Genomic DNA, 17,692 nt, shown 5'->3' on the forward strand with positions numbered 1-17,692 from the left:
GTTTGTGCCACTGAGGAGAGGTTCTAAATCTGTCACTCCTTCTGTCTTGTCTGATGGTTTCTCTGCTGTCATTACCTCCTGCTCTTCTCACTACTGTCCTATGATCTCTCCCTTCTGCTGGAACCACTCGATCATGACTCCATAGTCTCCCATCTTCCACGACCATGGAGTTTCTATTTGGCCGCTGGATGGTCTTGGAGGCATAGAACTTGTTGCCGCCTCTCCATAGTCTCTCGGGTTTCTTTACATGGACTCCTTGTCCTTCCTGAAATTCTCTTTCCTTCACTCCCCACTTCTTGTCATACCATTCCTTGTATTTCTGTTGACTGTCTTCAATTCTCCTCTTGACCTCTTTGTGCTCGATCTCCGTTGTTTGTTTTCTCCCCATCCAACCTGGTGTGAGTTTGGTGCCCGCTTTTCTTCCCCTCAGTAACTCAAAGGGCGTGCATCCAGTGGTAGACTTAGGCGTGGTGTGGTATGCCCACAACATGTCCCTTATGGCTTCCTCTATGTTCTCCCCTGCCCGGTTGGCCAACTGTATGCACTCCTTCAGCATTCGGTTGACTCTCTCCACCTTTCCGTTTGCTTTAGGACAATACAGTGGTGTGCGAATGTGGGTCACTGAACAGTCTTTAAGGAAATCCTTCATCTCTTCCGAGACCAGTTGCACGCCATTGTCGGTCACCAGTTTAGAGGGTATACCTTCTAGTGTGAACACCTCTTTCAGGAAATCTACTATCACCTTGGTGCTCACGCTGTGGACGGTCTTGCAGGTTATCCAGCTTGAGAAGTAGTCCACTAGGACCAATAAGTACCAGTCTTGGGGTCCTTTGCCATGGATGGGACCTGCTATATCAAATCCTAACTTGCTCCACGGCTCCTCCGGTACTTCAACCGGTGACAGCGGTGCTCTTCTTGTGATCTTAGTTTTGTCACTCAGAGCGCACGCGTAACAATCACGTACCTTGTCCTCCATTTCTCTGTCCATTGTAGGAAACCAGTAGTCTGCACGAAGTCTGGCTTTGCACAAGCTTCTTCCTAGATGTCCTTCATGCGCCAGTTCCACTACTTTGTTTCTTACGGCTTCTGGAGGGACTAATTTCCCTGACTTCAGTATGAAATCCCCTTCTACCGATAGCTCCTCTCTCACATTCCAATATGGCTGGATCTCTGTCTCCATGTCCTTGCATTTCTTGGGCCATCCGGATAAAATATATCTCCTCACCTTCTTCAATACTTCGTCTAGTTCCATCTGTGTTTCCCATGACGCCTTTTCCACTGCTGCTAGACGCACCTCTAGGATTGAGCTACCCTTCACCTCTTCTTCCTCTTCTCCTTCTGCGGGCGCTCTCGATAAGAAGTCTGCAACTCTATTTTGTTGCCCAGGTATGTAGGATACTCTGAAGTTGTAGGCTTGCAGACCCACTGCCCATTTCGCTATCCTTGGCGTCATGCTTTCCATGTCCTTCTTGGTGAACAGGGAAACCAAAGGTTTGTGATCCATCTGTACTTCAAACGGGATTCCCCAAATGAAGAATTTGTAGTGGCAAATGGCCCAATAGACTGCTAGTGCCTCCTTCTCTATGGTCGAGTAATTTTTCTCAGACAACGTGAGTGTTCTTGATGCGAAGGCTATCACGTTTATCTTACTGCCTTCTCTCTGCGCCAGTGTTGCACCAATGCCTTTGTTGCTTGCATCCGTGGAGATGATGGTTTCACCGTTAGGATCAAACTTCCCTATGAATGGAGCCTCAATGATTGCCTTCTTTATACACTTCATTGACGTTTCTTGTTCCATTCCCCAATCAAAAACACTGTCCTTCTTTATCAAGTCTCTTAGCGGCTGCGACACCATCGCAAAATCCTTGATAAATTTGGCCATATATTCCGCCAGACCTAAGAAAGACAGTATGTCCTCTTTACTCTTGGGAGCGGGAGTATCCTCCACTGCCTTCACTAAGTCATGTTTTGGCTTGATGCCGTCTTCAGATAGGGTGTGTCCCAGGTAGTCCACCGAACTTACTCCTAGTTTGCATTTGGAGGGTTTCGTGGTGAAGCCTACCTCTTTCAACTTTTCCAGGACCCTTCTAGCCATTTCGTTGTGTTCTTCTTCGCAACCTCCAAAGATGAGTATATCATCTTGAAAACAGATGGTGTTCCTGCAGTCTTTTAACACATGTTGCATGACCCTTTGGAAAGCAGCAGCTGCTGATGCCAAGCCAAATGGCATTCTCTGAAACTTGAAATTTCCAAATGGGGTTGTGAACGCTGTCAGTAGTTGGGAATCCGGATGGAGCTTGATTTGATAATAGGCTGAAGATAGGTCCAGCACACTGAAATACTTGGCCCCCCTTATGGTGCTTAGCATCTCCCCTATTCTGGGAAGAGGAAACCTGTCCACAAGGATATTCACATTCAGGTCCCTCAGGTCCACACAGAGTCTTATGCTGTTCCCTTTATCTTTGGCCATGATGACAATCGGGGCTAGCCCTGCTGAACTCTCAATTTCTGTAATGACCCCCTCCTTGACTAGTCTCTGAAGTTCCTGCTGGAGGGGCTCCCTCATGCGCAAGGGTATGGACCTAGTCTTGTGCACTACTGGCACAGCTCCCTCCTTCAACACTATCTTGTGCATGTAGTTCTTGAATACACCTAATCTATCACTGAACACTTCTTTGAACTCTTTGGTGAGATCCTCTGAAATTCCTTCTGGTTCAATTAACAACACCTGCTCTTTGTTGTTTGGATCAAGAGTGATCCCCAACTGCTTCTGATGTTTCCAGCTCAATAGAGTCGATCCTCTCGTGGACACATACACCTTTCCTACTGTGTGTCTATCCTTAAATGAGATTCTCATGGTCACCATGCCCTCAAGGGGGATTTTCCCTTCATTGTAACCCTTGGGACTGATGTCTGGCGGCAACAATTTTACAGGATGTTTGGCAAACTTGTCATCAAACACTTTCTTGTCCACTAAAGTATATGGGGATCATGAATCTGCATACATGCTAAACCTGACACCATCTAGTAAGACATCACATTTGGGGTATACATCATCACTGTTATCTTCCCCATCCCCCACTTGAAAAACGTAGGACTTTCCCCTTTCCTCTTCCTGGTGTGTCTCCTCAATAACATGTACTGCCTTTCCCGGGGCCTTACACACCTTGGAATAATGCCCCCACCTGTTGCACTTTCTACACTGTACATTCCTTGCAGGACATTTCCAGTTATTGGCCAAGTGATTGGGACTACCACATTTATAACACACAGAGGAACTAGGCTTGCTGCGATTGACCTCTTTACTCTTGTCACCTACTTTACAAACTGTTTCACTCTCTGTACTAGATTTACCTTCAGCTCTCTCTGTTTGTCCCCTCTGGTGCTTTCATTTCCCTCATACAACGTGCCGTGTGTTCTAGTCCCTTTGCTATGTTTATTGCTTCCTCAAGATTTGGGTTCTTGGTAAGTAATTCCTCTTGTGTATTTGTGTCATTGGTGCACCTCACTAGTTGGTCTCTTATTAAAGAGTCTGTGAGTTGACCAAACTCACACGTGGCTGACAAACCTCTCAACACTGCTATATAATTGCTCACTTTCTCCTCCCTCTTCTGCACTCTCTTGAAGAACTTATGCCTTTCCATCACCACATTTATTTTCTCCTTAAAGTGAGCCGCTAATTCCCTCAGCGTGCTTTCATAAACATTGACACCTTCCTCTACCACCTCATACTCATCCTCAATCAATCTCCCTGTAACATCTCCATATATTTTCCTCCCATGTGTGCCTAAATTGTGTAGCAATATATGTTGTTTGCGTATATTAGTGTAGTTGCTACCCCCTATGGCTATTAAATAAGATTTGAAGATACCTTCCCACCTTCTCCAGGAAATCACTGGTTCTCCTAACTCATTGAGGAAAGGAGGAGGTTGGCTCATTCCTGCCCCTGCCATTGCCATAAAACTCCAAAGATCCCTATTGTTATATCTATTAACTTATATATGCCAAGAATGTCATCAAAAGCAAACTAACTCTCTGCCCCTAACTGCCGTGGTTAAAAGCTGGAGGATTGCACTAGTAAATACAGAAAAAAAAACTTCACTTTTCTACTTTTTTTTTCACTAGAAATTGTAATTCTAGAACAATAACATTGACCCAAAGTACATGCAGTCCCCTTTCTGCTTCTACAGGTTGAGTTTTTAGGATCGAATAGAACTGCTTGCTTTACCCCCAGACAGGCGGGAACTTCCTGTGGTGAAACTTTCCCTCAAAGCAGATCCTGTCAGGACAATGTCGACTTCAGGCGGAGCAGAGACATGCACTTCGATGAAATAAACCTCTTCCCGCGCTGATATACTGTTCAGCTGGAGCCCCCCACCGGAGCAAGAAGCAGACACCAACCACAGAGTATTCGAAAATCCCTTCAGGATAGACGACGGTGAGCGCGCTGTTTTGAAAGGAAATTCTGTCAAAACGCCGTTGGTTGAGCGCGCATGGAGCTCAGGATCTGGTACAGTCTCGACGATTGCAGAGCGCCGGTGACTGAACGCGCTAGGGCTTCAAGCTGGGTGAGTGATTACTGCTTAACTAAATGCGCCTCTCAGCAGGAAAGCGGTGAGATCAGATGCGCTGACTGCCTTTTGTACTTTGCCAAAGTTAGTTGAAACGAGCCGCCCTGATCGCGCTGACTGTAATGTAACACATTTCTCCCTCAGATCATAGTATGCTTGATCTTATCGGCTAGACTCCGTTTCTCATTTCTAATTTGAATACCAGTCAATGTAGATGATGCGATGCCCGACCCGGCACCCGAGTATGAGAAATGACACACCGACCCCTGCAGCTTTGACTCCGCTCCTGCACTCGTATCTCAGTCAAAACAGATCACGCGATGCCCGACCAGGCACCCGAGCAGGTCGTAAACCACACCAGAGTGTATTCTAAATTAGTCTGTGGATCGGGTAAGCCGATGACGCCGTATCACCTTACTTTTTTGTTTCTTCAGCTTTCATGACAGCCCATAGGTGATTCACTCCTTTCTGTGCTTTTCACTCCGGCTCCATTTCTTCCTCGTTGACAAGCATTCAATAAATACCAGGGAAACGGCAGTCACTGTCCCTGTCCCAGTTTCCTCCTCCTCGTCGCCAGGAAATGTAGTGAAGGACGACACTTGGTGCTCGTAAAAGTACAATTTATTGTCAAGTAAATTACAACAGACTGCCGTCAGCTTGTCAACCTATTGGCCCTGCTCACTGTGTCAACATTCCACAGTGAGCGCCTGGCTGTAAAGGGGAATGTACCAATGCGGAACCATAAGGAGGGGGGGAAAGCAGGGAACAGGGGAAAGGGAGAAAACATAACTAAAGTTACAACAAAGTGCTCATGGTGTGAGAAGTCAATTCTTTAACAATTGAAAATATTTCTTTGCTGGTGTTGGTAGCTGCCTCGATTCATCTGGCAAAATAGACTTTCTTTTCCAAAGAAATGTCACTATGGCACGATTTAATGGATTCCCTGTAAGCCATCTTAGCTATGAGATCATAATGGCAATGCCAAACCCTTTTCGCTTTCTTACACTGCAGCAGCTTCTCAGTCAAAGCAGCAGTGAACCAGGGGGCAGAGGCCCGACAAGCGGCTTTATGGGTAATCAAAGCAGGGGCTAGTTCGTCTAGTCGCTCCACAAACCATGTTTACAAGATGTCAAGGTCGGCCTCTAGACTACCTGACAGCTGGCAAGGGTGGGATAATAAAGCTTGCACCAGCATGTCAGGGGAAATGCGGTGAAAGGCTCATGAAGTCTGAGGTTGGCGGCCATGCTTACTTGCGAAAAGTTTGTCTGAGTGCAAGATCTGAAAATTCACTAAATAATGGTCCGACCACAGCACAGGTACTGGGGTGGACACGCCAATCGGAACAGTGGAAAAAATTTGGTCGAGAGTGTGGCCTTTGTTGTGCGTGGGAACTGAAAGATAAGGAAAGAGGCCCAGTGGAAAGGTAGTATCCAGGATCTTAATGGTGTCTGCATCATCCATCGTGTCCATGTGAATGTTAAAATCCCCCAGAAGTAGACAATGATCAGATTTTAGACAAAGTGCTGAAACCACCGAGTGGAGCTCTTCATGAAAGGAGCCGATGGGACCAGGGGGTCTGTAAATCAGTAGCCCCGAACAGGATTGTTGCGGGGACAAGGATATAGAGAAACCCAGAGCCTCGCTCCCTTGAATGTCGTCGGTTTGAAGGATGGAACAGGTGAAACCCTTGTCCACCACTATTGCTACACCACGACCCCTGCCGTTAAACCTGTCCTTTCTAAAAATAACATAGTTGGGAGGGAGTGCCGTGGCTATGTCTGGGCCCGAGCAGTCACCCAGCCACATCTCGGTAAGAAAGAGACAGATGGGATTGATTTCGGACAATTGGTTATAAAGATCTAAAGCATGTTTACTCAAAGATCTAGTATTCAGAAGTAAACAAATGCTCTTATTATGCAGGTTATTGGGGATGGAAACGGGGACATTGCCCGGTCGCCAACCGCAGCCGGTGCAACGACTCCTGCCCTTGGGCCGACTGGGGAAAACAGTACAACAATTAGCAGCCTTAACCCTGAGGATAGTGAGTTCATCCGCAGTGTATTTCAGCATGTTGCCAGCAAAAATGGAGCAAAGACCCAGCCCCTCCTGCACCCGTCTGCATCCAGAACGCTGACGGGCACAGACGGGCTTTCCTTAGGCGCTCCTTCGGCGCGCCAGAGGCTCGTGTCTGCTGTGCGGAGCAGAGGGCCTCTGAATTTATGGCGTCGCCGGCGAGAGACCGCACCACTACTCAGCCGACCAGTGGGCCTGCCTCCCCCCAAGATGGCCGCTACCAAGGTGAAAGGCCTACTGGTCCCAGAATACCCGGCGGCTCCAAATCGGCCGTGAGGGTAGGGGACGATGAAAGAAAGTGCTGCACGGCGCAACTGCCTGAAGACAGAAGGGTAAAGATAAAAATCATGATAGAGAAAGCAAACGACCAAGAAGTCACCCGGCTTTCCGCCTCAGGTAACGAAATAGAGCAAGAGGTAAACAGTAAAATCAATAAATGCACAATAATTGTTAAAACGCTAGTAATCAGCGATATAACACACAAAAATTAAAATATCTGCTAGTGATCAGCAGACAGTCAGCAAACTAAGCACCCACTCGCCCGCACCCAGCGTCCACCACAGGCTTAGTGGGAGGGGTAGGAGATCTAACCAGGGCAGCCCCTCAGCTCAAATTTATGGCGTCGCCGGAGAGACACCGCACCAATAGTCAGCCGACCAGCGGGCCTGCCTCCCCCCAAGATGGCCGCTTCCAAGGTGAAAGGCCTACTGGTCCCAGAATACCCTGCGGCTCCAAAGCGGCTGTGAGGGTAGGGGACGATGAAAGAAAGTGCTGTGCGGCGCAACTGCCTGACGACAGAAGGGTAAAGAAAAAATCGTGATAGAGAAAGCAAACGACCAAGAAGTCACCCGGCTTTCCGCTTCAGTTAAAGAAATAGAGCCAGAGGTACACAGTAAAATCAATAAATGCACAATAATTGTTAAAACGCTAGTAATCAGCGATATAACATACAAATATTAAAATATCTGCTAGTGATCAGCAGGATTAACATCTACTGCATAATAACTCTGTATCAGGGTCACCTCTATTGTCAACAATGGCAGACATTCCCATGTACCATGACACATCTAGGTAGAACCCCTGAGAGTACATTTTGGGTATATGAGCACCACATCTTCACTGGGCAAACCAGAGGCGAGAGAGCCTTCCATGCTGACACATTGACACAAGATGCTGAAGTCCCTGCATGTAGCCACTCCAGCTTGCAGTGGTCTGACATTCCTCACGGGATGTCCAACTCAAGACCAAGACGGGGTACTTTGCTCTTTCATTAGGTAATGGGTTGGCTCTTTCCTAGAGGGATACTTGGCTATACACTACATACATGCTAGGTACACTTAGGTACATCTAGTTAGAGTTTGCATCATAGGAGTATGCAATATTATTGTCATGTATCAATATGGCTACATATATTCATTGTTATAGCACCATGGTAGAATTCTACCTTTTATTTACTCTATTGGTACTGGTTATCATCTATACCTGTTTTCGTCTTATGGTTATTGCAACACATGTATTTTATACTAGAATGATGCTGGTTCAATATATACCTACTGAAAACTTCCCCACCATTTATTTTGTTTATCTCTCTGAGACAAAGGGTGCACAAGTGACTGAGCGAAAAATACTGTACTGTTTCCATGATCCCTGAGGGTTTAGGGTTGTCATGTTACAGAGTTGCCAGAAAATATTCACTCCTTGGTAGGTTGGGGGACTTGTAGTGGCACTGTGAGCTAGCTGGTCTACAGACGAACATATCCTTTGGGGGTGTCTGGAATCAGTCTGGACACCAATCCCTTAGTTTATGTTGTCAAATCCTATACAGATTTGTGGGAACTACCCAACACCACATGAGCCCTTAATACTATCCCAAATCACCACCCTGAGTCCCAAAACCTGGCTCCTACCCAAATAACTCCCAGTCAACTGATCTGGTTTTAATCCATCATTTGTTCTTTTTGCTCCGGTCCAGGGAGGACCTGGCCTGGCAGTTCGGGCTAGACTGTTCCCAGTGGGCACGGGATCAAGACTGATTTCTATATGGCTGGGTCCAAACTGGAATGACATGGTCAGATGATGGATTTAGGCCCAGATATCTCTACTGTCTGTATTTTAATACATGTCTTCTGGGCTGTAAGGGGCCTACATAGGGGTTCCATTAATTTTTAAAAGGGAGGTCTTTGCCTGTCAAAAGGTTATCTTGGCAAGTCCCATTGCTTGTTTTACATTGCAGCAGTCAGGCTGCAATGGTAGGCCTGAAGTCATGTTTTGTACGCCCACTTTTGTGGCTGGCACAATATGTGCTGCAGTCCATGCGTGGTATATACCATCTAAGTCCCAGGTGCATTTTCAGCACTGTATACTAGGGGCCTATAGGCAGGGTAAATGTGTCAAAGAGGAATAAGCTAATTTAACCCTGTTTAAAGGAGAAGCACAATGGCTTTACTCCTGCTATGCAGACCAAAGTGCACAAAGTTCTAAATCAGCAAAAATAGGGTCCGGAAAAATTGTAAAAAATGTGGGATGACTATGACGAAAAGGCAGAGCTGCTACACATAGCAACCAAAAATGTGTTAATAAAGAGCTTAGTTGGCAGATTTCCTTGTATGCAGCCAAGCAATCATTATTATTGGTCAAATGAGACAGAGAAGTAGGTTGATCTTTAAATGTTACACATCTTTCATATGCACTTTCACTGGTCACACTCATCTAAACACATATACATGCTTCTTAACCCCTTGGCCGCGGCAGTAATTCTGCTGCGGCGCTGGGGGGATGGGGGTCAGCGCGGCGCCGCCATGCTCGTGATGGAACCACGCTGTCATGAGTCACGGGCAAGCTGTGCTCATGACGGCATGGTTCTGTCACGACTTCGCTCACTCACTAATTTGCCTGCACAGGCGGGGAATCAGTGCCGCGTGTGCGTAGCGGCCGCAACATGACGGAACCAGCCCGTCATGAGCTCACGCCGCCCGTGACTCATGACGGTGTGGTTCCGTCATAAGCAGGGAAGGGTTTAAATTTATACTTAGGCTGATATTTAACCTGCATTAATAAAAATCAACATCAATATTCTAAATGTGTTATCAGTGTTAAAAAATCAATTAAAACTGAAAAAAGAATTATGACTTCCAGACAAAATATCCAAATAAAAATGACCTACATAAAAACATATTTAAATAGGAAAAATAATGACAGTTACAATCAAACTTGTGATATTTACTTCATAAAAACACACAAATCCAGTTGTTATGGTTAGAATGTTCACAGTCAATTAGCAAGATAGACAACACATACATTTATGCTATTTTTAAGACATGGACTGGAAATTTAGTGGCAAAATATGGTTGTCATACTAACATTATTACAAACGATGTGAAGATGAATATAATAATTGTAACACAATATTAAAAAATCTACACATTATTAATAAAATGAACACACATGAACATATCTGAGGTACTTGTTTTTATGAATTTACCCAGAGATGTGGTTGTCTTCTAGGTCAGCAGCGTTGGTGCCTCTAATGCTACCAAACATTGCAGGTCGTATGACTTCTGCCACATGCTCCTCCATTGGTGTCAAGTCCTCATGGTTTTCTGGACCTCCACCACTTGTCAGTGCTGCTCTCAGGTTCCTTGTCCAGCTTTTACCTAGTCCTGTACTTGTGATCCTTCACTGTCCTGCATGTTGGTGTTTTTGAATTAGCTTCGTGCACTATTGCCCTCTGTATAATGGTAATTTTATGGTGAAAAACAGATATTTATCTTGTTTTCTCACCTCAGAAATGAAAATTTCGTTTCTCGAGTAAAGTTCATCATTCTTTTTGGGCAACACTCCTGGGCCTCACACCTCTTTCTTTCTGTTTGACTTCCTGGCTGTTACCACTCCCCAGCTTGCCTTAATCTTTGTTTTCCCATCCATAATTATAGCTTTATATTTGCATCACATTGATGTCTTGCATGACGCTATGTTGAGCTGTGAAACACAAGTACAATTTGTTTCACTCAATGACGAGTTGCATTATAGAGCATTGAGCTATGATGCAGAGGTCTGCACCACTGCATGACACATCATAAATATGGAGCAGCCCATGTCAAAAAGTTATGCAGTGCAAAACAAAGTTTTTAACACAATGCAGCTCTATGTGATGTTCGGTAAATCTTGGTAAATTTTGGGAGAAGGTTGGCCTTTTGTCTGAAGTAGTACAGGTACAGTACAGAAGCTTCATCATTTCTACAATAACTCCTCACTGATAAACAAGCTGGCTTTAAAGACTTCATGTTTATTCATCGGTGGGGCACCTGACTACATCACTAAGGTATTCAAACATTAGCAGATGCTAAAAGACACAGGGGCATATTATCAAGGACAGGCGATACATTATCGCCGCTTTTATCGGCAGGAAACTCCCGATAAAGCGGCGATAATGGCCTTGATAATATGCTCTATGAATTCCAATCGAAGCCCATGTTAGATGTGTTCACATTTAACATGGGCTTCGATTGGAATTCATAGAGCATATTATCAAGGCCATTATCGCCGCTTTATCGGGAGTTTCCTGCCGATAAAAGCGGCGATAATGTATCGCCTGTCCTTGATAATATGCCCCACAGTCCCTAAACTGTCTGGCCTTCTATAAAATGAAATGCAAGATCTTTACTTGAAGATTTCTACAAACAAAGAGATCAAATCTATGGTCCATTCTTTCACTTCCAAAGTGAATGGAACCTGAAAACCTGATTTTTAGAAGTGCTTTAAAAATGCATGTGTCCTACTAAGCCTACTGAACCTAGGTGTAGTGTTGCAATAGTTAGCAATAACGGAACCCTTGTTGCACCTGATGGGCTCCGTAGCACTGTGATGTAAGCCTTTAAGAGTAGTAAATTGAATGCAGGCTTAGAGTATTGGATTTGTGGTTGCACGCAGAAGAATAAAGATGTGCTATAATAAGCTCTGTTTGTGGCATAGTCATTAGCGGGAACCAGGCTGGGGAGAACACTACACTATGTATTTAGGATGGCTATTCCTGTTTAGTCTTATTAGCCCAATCTGTGATTTGTATTTCTATAATCCAGCACTTATACCCTGAGCTTTCTGATATGGCTTCATAATGGTGTGAGTGATTTGCAAATCTGTAAGTAGAGGAACAGAGTTTCCAATAGTCACTAAGACCACTATTTTTAGTTCTAGAGCTCTTTTCAACAGCCTAATGCAGTCCTGGAGCTGTGCAATCAGTTTGTATCTATTGAAACAATTAGACTTAAATAGCAGATTGAAATAGCTAATGTTAAGCAATGCAAGGAAGGAAATCCAAGAACTTTGTGTTCCAACAGAGCCATTCCTTAACTCTAAATTTAAATGCAGTGTTTAATTTGAGCAGGGGGTTTCCAATGCACAGCACTGACACTTAATTGTCAACACTGGCACTTATGACAGTCTGTGACACTGACTGTCTGACATAGAGATGAACACAACAAGTGTTGAATTATTCAATATACATTACAAATCAGTAATTCTGCCATCCACATCATTCTTATAGCTTTGGGGGCCTGGAATCATATGAATTTGTACAAATTGTAGGAGTGTAACGGTTAGTAGGGGCATTAGTACTGTTATTGGCAGTGCTGGCAGGAACAATAGATGCAAGCTGTAGCGGCCTCCAGACGAGGGCACTGAAACTTATTTGTTTACAAATTAAGCACTGTAAATTAAATGTGTGGACATGTCTGAAATGAAACACAGAGGGGCCTACTGAATAAGTGAGGATTTAACCTGACAGCATACTACATTGCTTGATATTCAGAAAAGTAATTGAGGGATATAAAGACAGAATGTTTCACTCAGACAGTCTCTAAAATGGGGTGGGAAAGAGAGGAAGTAGGGATATCTTTTGAGAAAATGGGAATTGCAGCTGGTTCCTGCATTTTAGGGAGTTATACCTTCATACAACCGTCTCTACCTAACCTGCAGCTGAAACAGGTAAAGTAATATTAGAATCAATGAATATATGGTATTCAATCTTTGAACCTTACTGTAATAATTAAAATGTGATAAACAATATGTTGCATGATAAAGGTGATTGTTTAGAAAACCGTGCTAAGCGCAAACAAAACATACCTGGTGACATTTTTAAGAAATTGGGTAGAAAACTATTGCTTTCGCACCAAAAATGTATTTTAATATTCCATACAGTTTACAGCTATGTAAATAGACTTAATTGTAAGGTAGTTTTCTTTAGATTTCTTGTGAGGGAACAATGGTGCTTATGGTTAACCCACACTTCTGGTAACTCGCTTCTGCCAACCCAGAGGGGCTGAATGTGTAGTGATGTGTTTGGCTTGGTGTGGTTGACAGTAAAGAGCCTGACTTCGGCACCTGAGGATCAGGGGCTGCAACAGATTGTTGTTTCTGATCTACCAGCCCCAACCTCTGCCGAATCAACAGGTGTTTTAGAATAAATGCTTGTTTCTGCAACTTCTGCTACTACTTTATAAAACGATGTCAAAAGAGACAATTAGGCGTCTGGAGACCCATTAAGCCTGGACCTCAAAATCTGAGGGGTGTCAAGTTAAAACCTTATTTCATTCCCATTTAATAATGCAGGCAAAACACTTTGGGGGATATGTACAATGAAGTGGCGGAGCGTGACGTTAGCCTCCTGGGCTTAACAACATGCTCCGCCAATTCAGAAACGCAAGGCTGCTCCATATTTACAAGAATGTGGTGCTGCCATGCATTTCCCCCTGTGATGGCGCAAAGTTTAACAATTTAGGGCCAACACAGGTACCCTTTCACCAGAGTGCAAGGGTGCCTGCGTACAGGGGAGGATTGGTTATGTGTAGGAAGGTGTCCCTTCCAGCACATAAACAATCCTTAAATGCCATTTTGTAAATTTCATGTGTGCTGCTTCATGCTTCCTGTTCATAAACAAACCATGGCATTTCTCCTTGTTTTGACAATTTAAGACCAGGATTTTCCTGGTCTTAATTTTGGCTTTGCCTCCTTTGTACAACACCCCTGTACATAGGGGGCAGCATCAAATACAATGGGCGTTGCGGTGAAATGCCCACCGCAACACCCAGTATACGCCCCTTTCACGCTAAACATAGCGTGAAAGGGGGCCTTATGTACAAGGCAATGTTAAGCCATGATAAGTGGCTTAACGCTGCCTTGTACATAAGGCAAGGCCCCTATCGCCACAAGAACGTCATAAAAAGTGATGTTCCCCTGGCGATAGGGGCTTGTACGTATGCTACTTTATGTCTAGGAGAGTTACAACCAGGTACTGGGTCCAGCTCCTATAGACATCAAAGAAGACCCAGTTGCTACATCCAAAACAGTCTGCCACTAACTCACTTATAAAAATATTAAATGTCGGATGAGTCATTGGAAGCATGTGATTTTACAATTACAAAACTTGAGGATGAGTTGGCTGTTGCCTTAGTAATGGTGCATGACCAAAGCCACACACACATTGCTCGCTGTGTCCGCACCAAACACGCCCCCTCTATTTCTCTCTCTCTCTCCGCCTGCTCAGCTGTTGTACATTCGCTTTGCCACTCTCTTACAGAACAGAAGACTACAGATGTCGGATGCTTGTGAACAAAGCCTAGACTAGATATGGCTTGTTAAACTGCAATGCCACAATGCTTTGCCTTGCCTTCCCTGTGCACCTGCCAAGGAGGTTAATAGCATTTCAGATTGCTGCACCTTGTTTTTCTTCATTTCTCTTGCTTGGCAACTAGCTGCCTTCAAACCGATGATAACAGTGCATTCCATACAGAGCAATTTGTGTATTTTTATCTTTCATGTATACACTATCTTTTTTCTACCCTGAATATTTACCCAATGAAATTGGATAAAGAAAATGCCTTGTTGTTCTATCCTGGTGAATGTAATTCTGCTCAGGGAGCTGCATATAAATAGGTCGTATCTACATCTCAAATGCTGGAACAAGGACCACGGCCTGCCTGCAAAAATACGGACTAAATAAACCTGGTACTTCATTTTAGTTAGTACAGTTGTATAATTCTGTATACAACATCGTCTGTGACTGAGTCTATAGGCCTGGATCTACTTTTTATTCAGTACAATTACATGATTTTGCCTAAAACCTAGTCTGTGACCTGCCTCATGTAGGAGTCGTAATCGATTTCAGAAGCAGCATGGTGAAAGAGATAGGAGCTGATAAAGGCTTATTATGGTTATGTTTTTTCTCTAGCCAGGTACCTAACATGCAACATGAAAAAGTGAAAAAAAGATGATAAATGTACACAGTGCTGTTAGACCTTTCTGACATATCAAGGTGTGGGCTGGGAATATCAAATCCAAAATATCGACGGGTCAACATTCTGTTCCCAGAATATCACCAGATAAAACATTATCTAACTTCTCATATAGTTACATTGGAGTAAGATGACGTGATAATTAAGAAAAAAAAAACCTAACGAGAGTGCTGCGTTATTTTTTTTAAATGGTGAGTATATATATATATATATATATATATATATATATATATATTCCATCACAAAAATGCCTTGCAGCAAGGAAACCCACGCAGAGAAGTGCTTGACAGCTTTAATTATCCAAACCAGCCGAGTTTCATTACATGAGCAAAAGTTCCTTTCCTTACGCGTTTCAAAGCACTGGGGCTTCTTCGTCAGAGGATGTCTGTATTTAAACTGATTGCTTCGCTCAGGGCCCCTTTACCTGCATGCTTTGGTAATAACCACATGACTTGCGCAGGTGAATAATCACATGACTTGCGCAGGTGAAATCTTTTCTAGGCATGCTGGGATCCGTAGTTTACATGACAGCGAAAGTTAATCACGGACCTTAAGCGCAGTGGGAGGTAAATGAAAACGAACCGGCGCTTTCATCTCAGTCCACTTGGATTTTACTTTTGAAAAGAAAAAGACTGTGTTTTGAACTGCACCCACTTGGGTAAAACATTAACTTTCGCTGTCATGTCGCTCAAGGTTGTTGTTTCTCTGAGGTCGGGTTCGCTATCTTGCAGGGTTCCGCAAGCCACAAGCTGGACCCGGACACTTGGCCATCTCCAAACCTGCGTCTGCAATGTAGTGTGAACAAACAACTTATGTTTGAAGTCTGCCTGGAGCATCATTACGGATCTCTGGGAACGTTTTTATGTTCTTGTGTGAACGCTAGGGTCAATACAGTCCAGGGGACTGCAACGCCACACCGCACTGCCTGATTGTGGTCCACGCAATTCACTGGGGCAGGAACTACATTGCCCAGTGTCCCTTGCGTGTCGCCAGGCCAAAGCGTCACTAGGAGAGTGCCAGGGGGTGCTTAAAAACGATTAAGGGCTTCCGCAGCACGGGACGCACGCGGGCGTCGAAGCCAGGGGAAGGCATGGCAGGGCCACCTCCCTTTCATCGGTGAACCAGAGTTGCTAAGCACTTGGTTAGTGAGAACTTTAACAGTTACATTGGACTTTTTTTGTACTTTCAAGATATTAGTAAATAATTGTGTATATTTGATTGTCTATCCCATCTTATAAAAACCCATTACGAGCAAGGGTAATCGTAAGGGGACAGAGAGTCTAGGGGTTGTGGGCACATTAAATGCATTTCTCCAGCGGGCTGAGTCTGTTCTCAATCAAGAAATACAGTTCACCCAAAGGAGACTTTCAATGGAACCTCGAATTGCTCTGATTGAAGACCCCCCAGTTGATCCCCAGCTATCTATTGATCCAACTTCAGACTGTATATTGCAAGCTCCCCTGAGGTCATCACAAGTTCAAGCTGAAGTCTCATTGTCTGTAGCTAATGTTCTGGAAAGGGGCGACCACTCGGTCCCCCCGAACGTATGGCGGAGTGCCTCGATCCCCCCGGGAAGCCATTTTGGGCGGGAGGCGCGTCTCGGCTGGTATGCCCGAAGCGGCGTAGCCGGGGCGCGCTTTTTCCCGCCCTAGAGTGGGCTGGCCTAGACACTGACGCGGCCGGCCACGCCCTCAGGGCAGGCAGGGGCGGGTTTACGCCCGCCCTGAAGATGGATAAAAAGGGACGCAAGACCAGAAGACATCCTCTTGTTCCTGTGCTCTGAAGCTGCACCTCCTCGCTGCACGTGAGCTCGAGACGGAACGAAGAGCCAATTTTGAGCGTTTTAATCGTTCTTGTTTGTTTTGCAGTTACTTTGTTGGAGAATGCCGAAGAAGGTGGGAAAGCGCATGACTACCGACCAGATGTTGCGTGTTCTCATGAAGGAGATGTCCGAGCTAAAGAAGCGGGTGGACAAGAATGAGGAAAGGGGTCCAAAACGTCCTTTGGCGGGAGCAGCCCCGGGAGGGAAAAACAAGAGGCCCAGGAGGGGGGCAGCGGGTGATGACATCCCGGGTCCCAGTGCCCCGCTCGAGGCTCCAACTCCCGTGCCGGAGGGGGGGAATCCGATTCCCGTTGTGGTCACCCCCGTGTCCGAGGATGATATGCCGCCCGAGCTGGCAGCACAATTGGCAGCGTGGTTGGGGAAAGGTAACGAGGGCGCCACAGCTGTCGATGCGCAGGCGCTGATGAAGCAATTGCGTGAGAAACGGGAAGCAGCCAAGGTGCCCGTGCCGGCTGCAGTAGGGGACAAGACACCAGGGACGATTGCGACCACAGAGGCAGCGTCAGGTGCAGGTAAGCGGCCATTGCCGATCGCGAGGGATGAGTCAACACCCTCTCGGAGAGAAAAGTTGGGGCAACATGTACCTTTGGCTATTAAGGAAAAGATTTGGGCGGGGGAGTATGTGAACATTTTTTCACTGCTTGTTGATCATTATGAGGTAGAGCATGTAAAGAGTCAGAAGGATCTCATGCATCCGAGTGTTTGGCGCGCAAAAATGGCCGCCTTTAAAGTGAATGAGAATATCGGCAATTGGGGCAATGCTTGGGGAATCTTTACATCAATCTTGGGGGAACGTAGACCTGAGTTGCTTTCCGAGTTCCCAATATATCAATCACGAATCATGGGGTACTCGACATCGCACCAGGGTAATCATTGGTTCTGTTACGATAATCTGTTCAGAAAGGAAAAGGAGCATA

The sequence above is a fragment of the Lissotriton vulgaris genome, chromosome 11, assembly GCF_964263255.1.
Source record: "Lissotriton vulgaris chromosome 11, aLisVul1.2, whole genome shotgun sequence".
Taxonomy (NCBI): Eukaryota; Metazoa; Chordata; class Amphibia; order Caudata; family Salamandridae; genus Lissotriton; species Lissotriton vulgaris.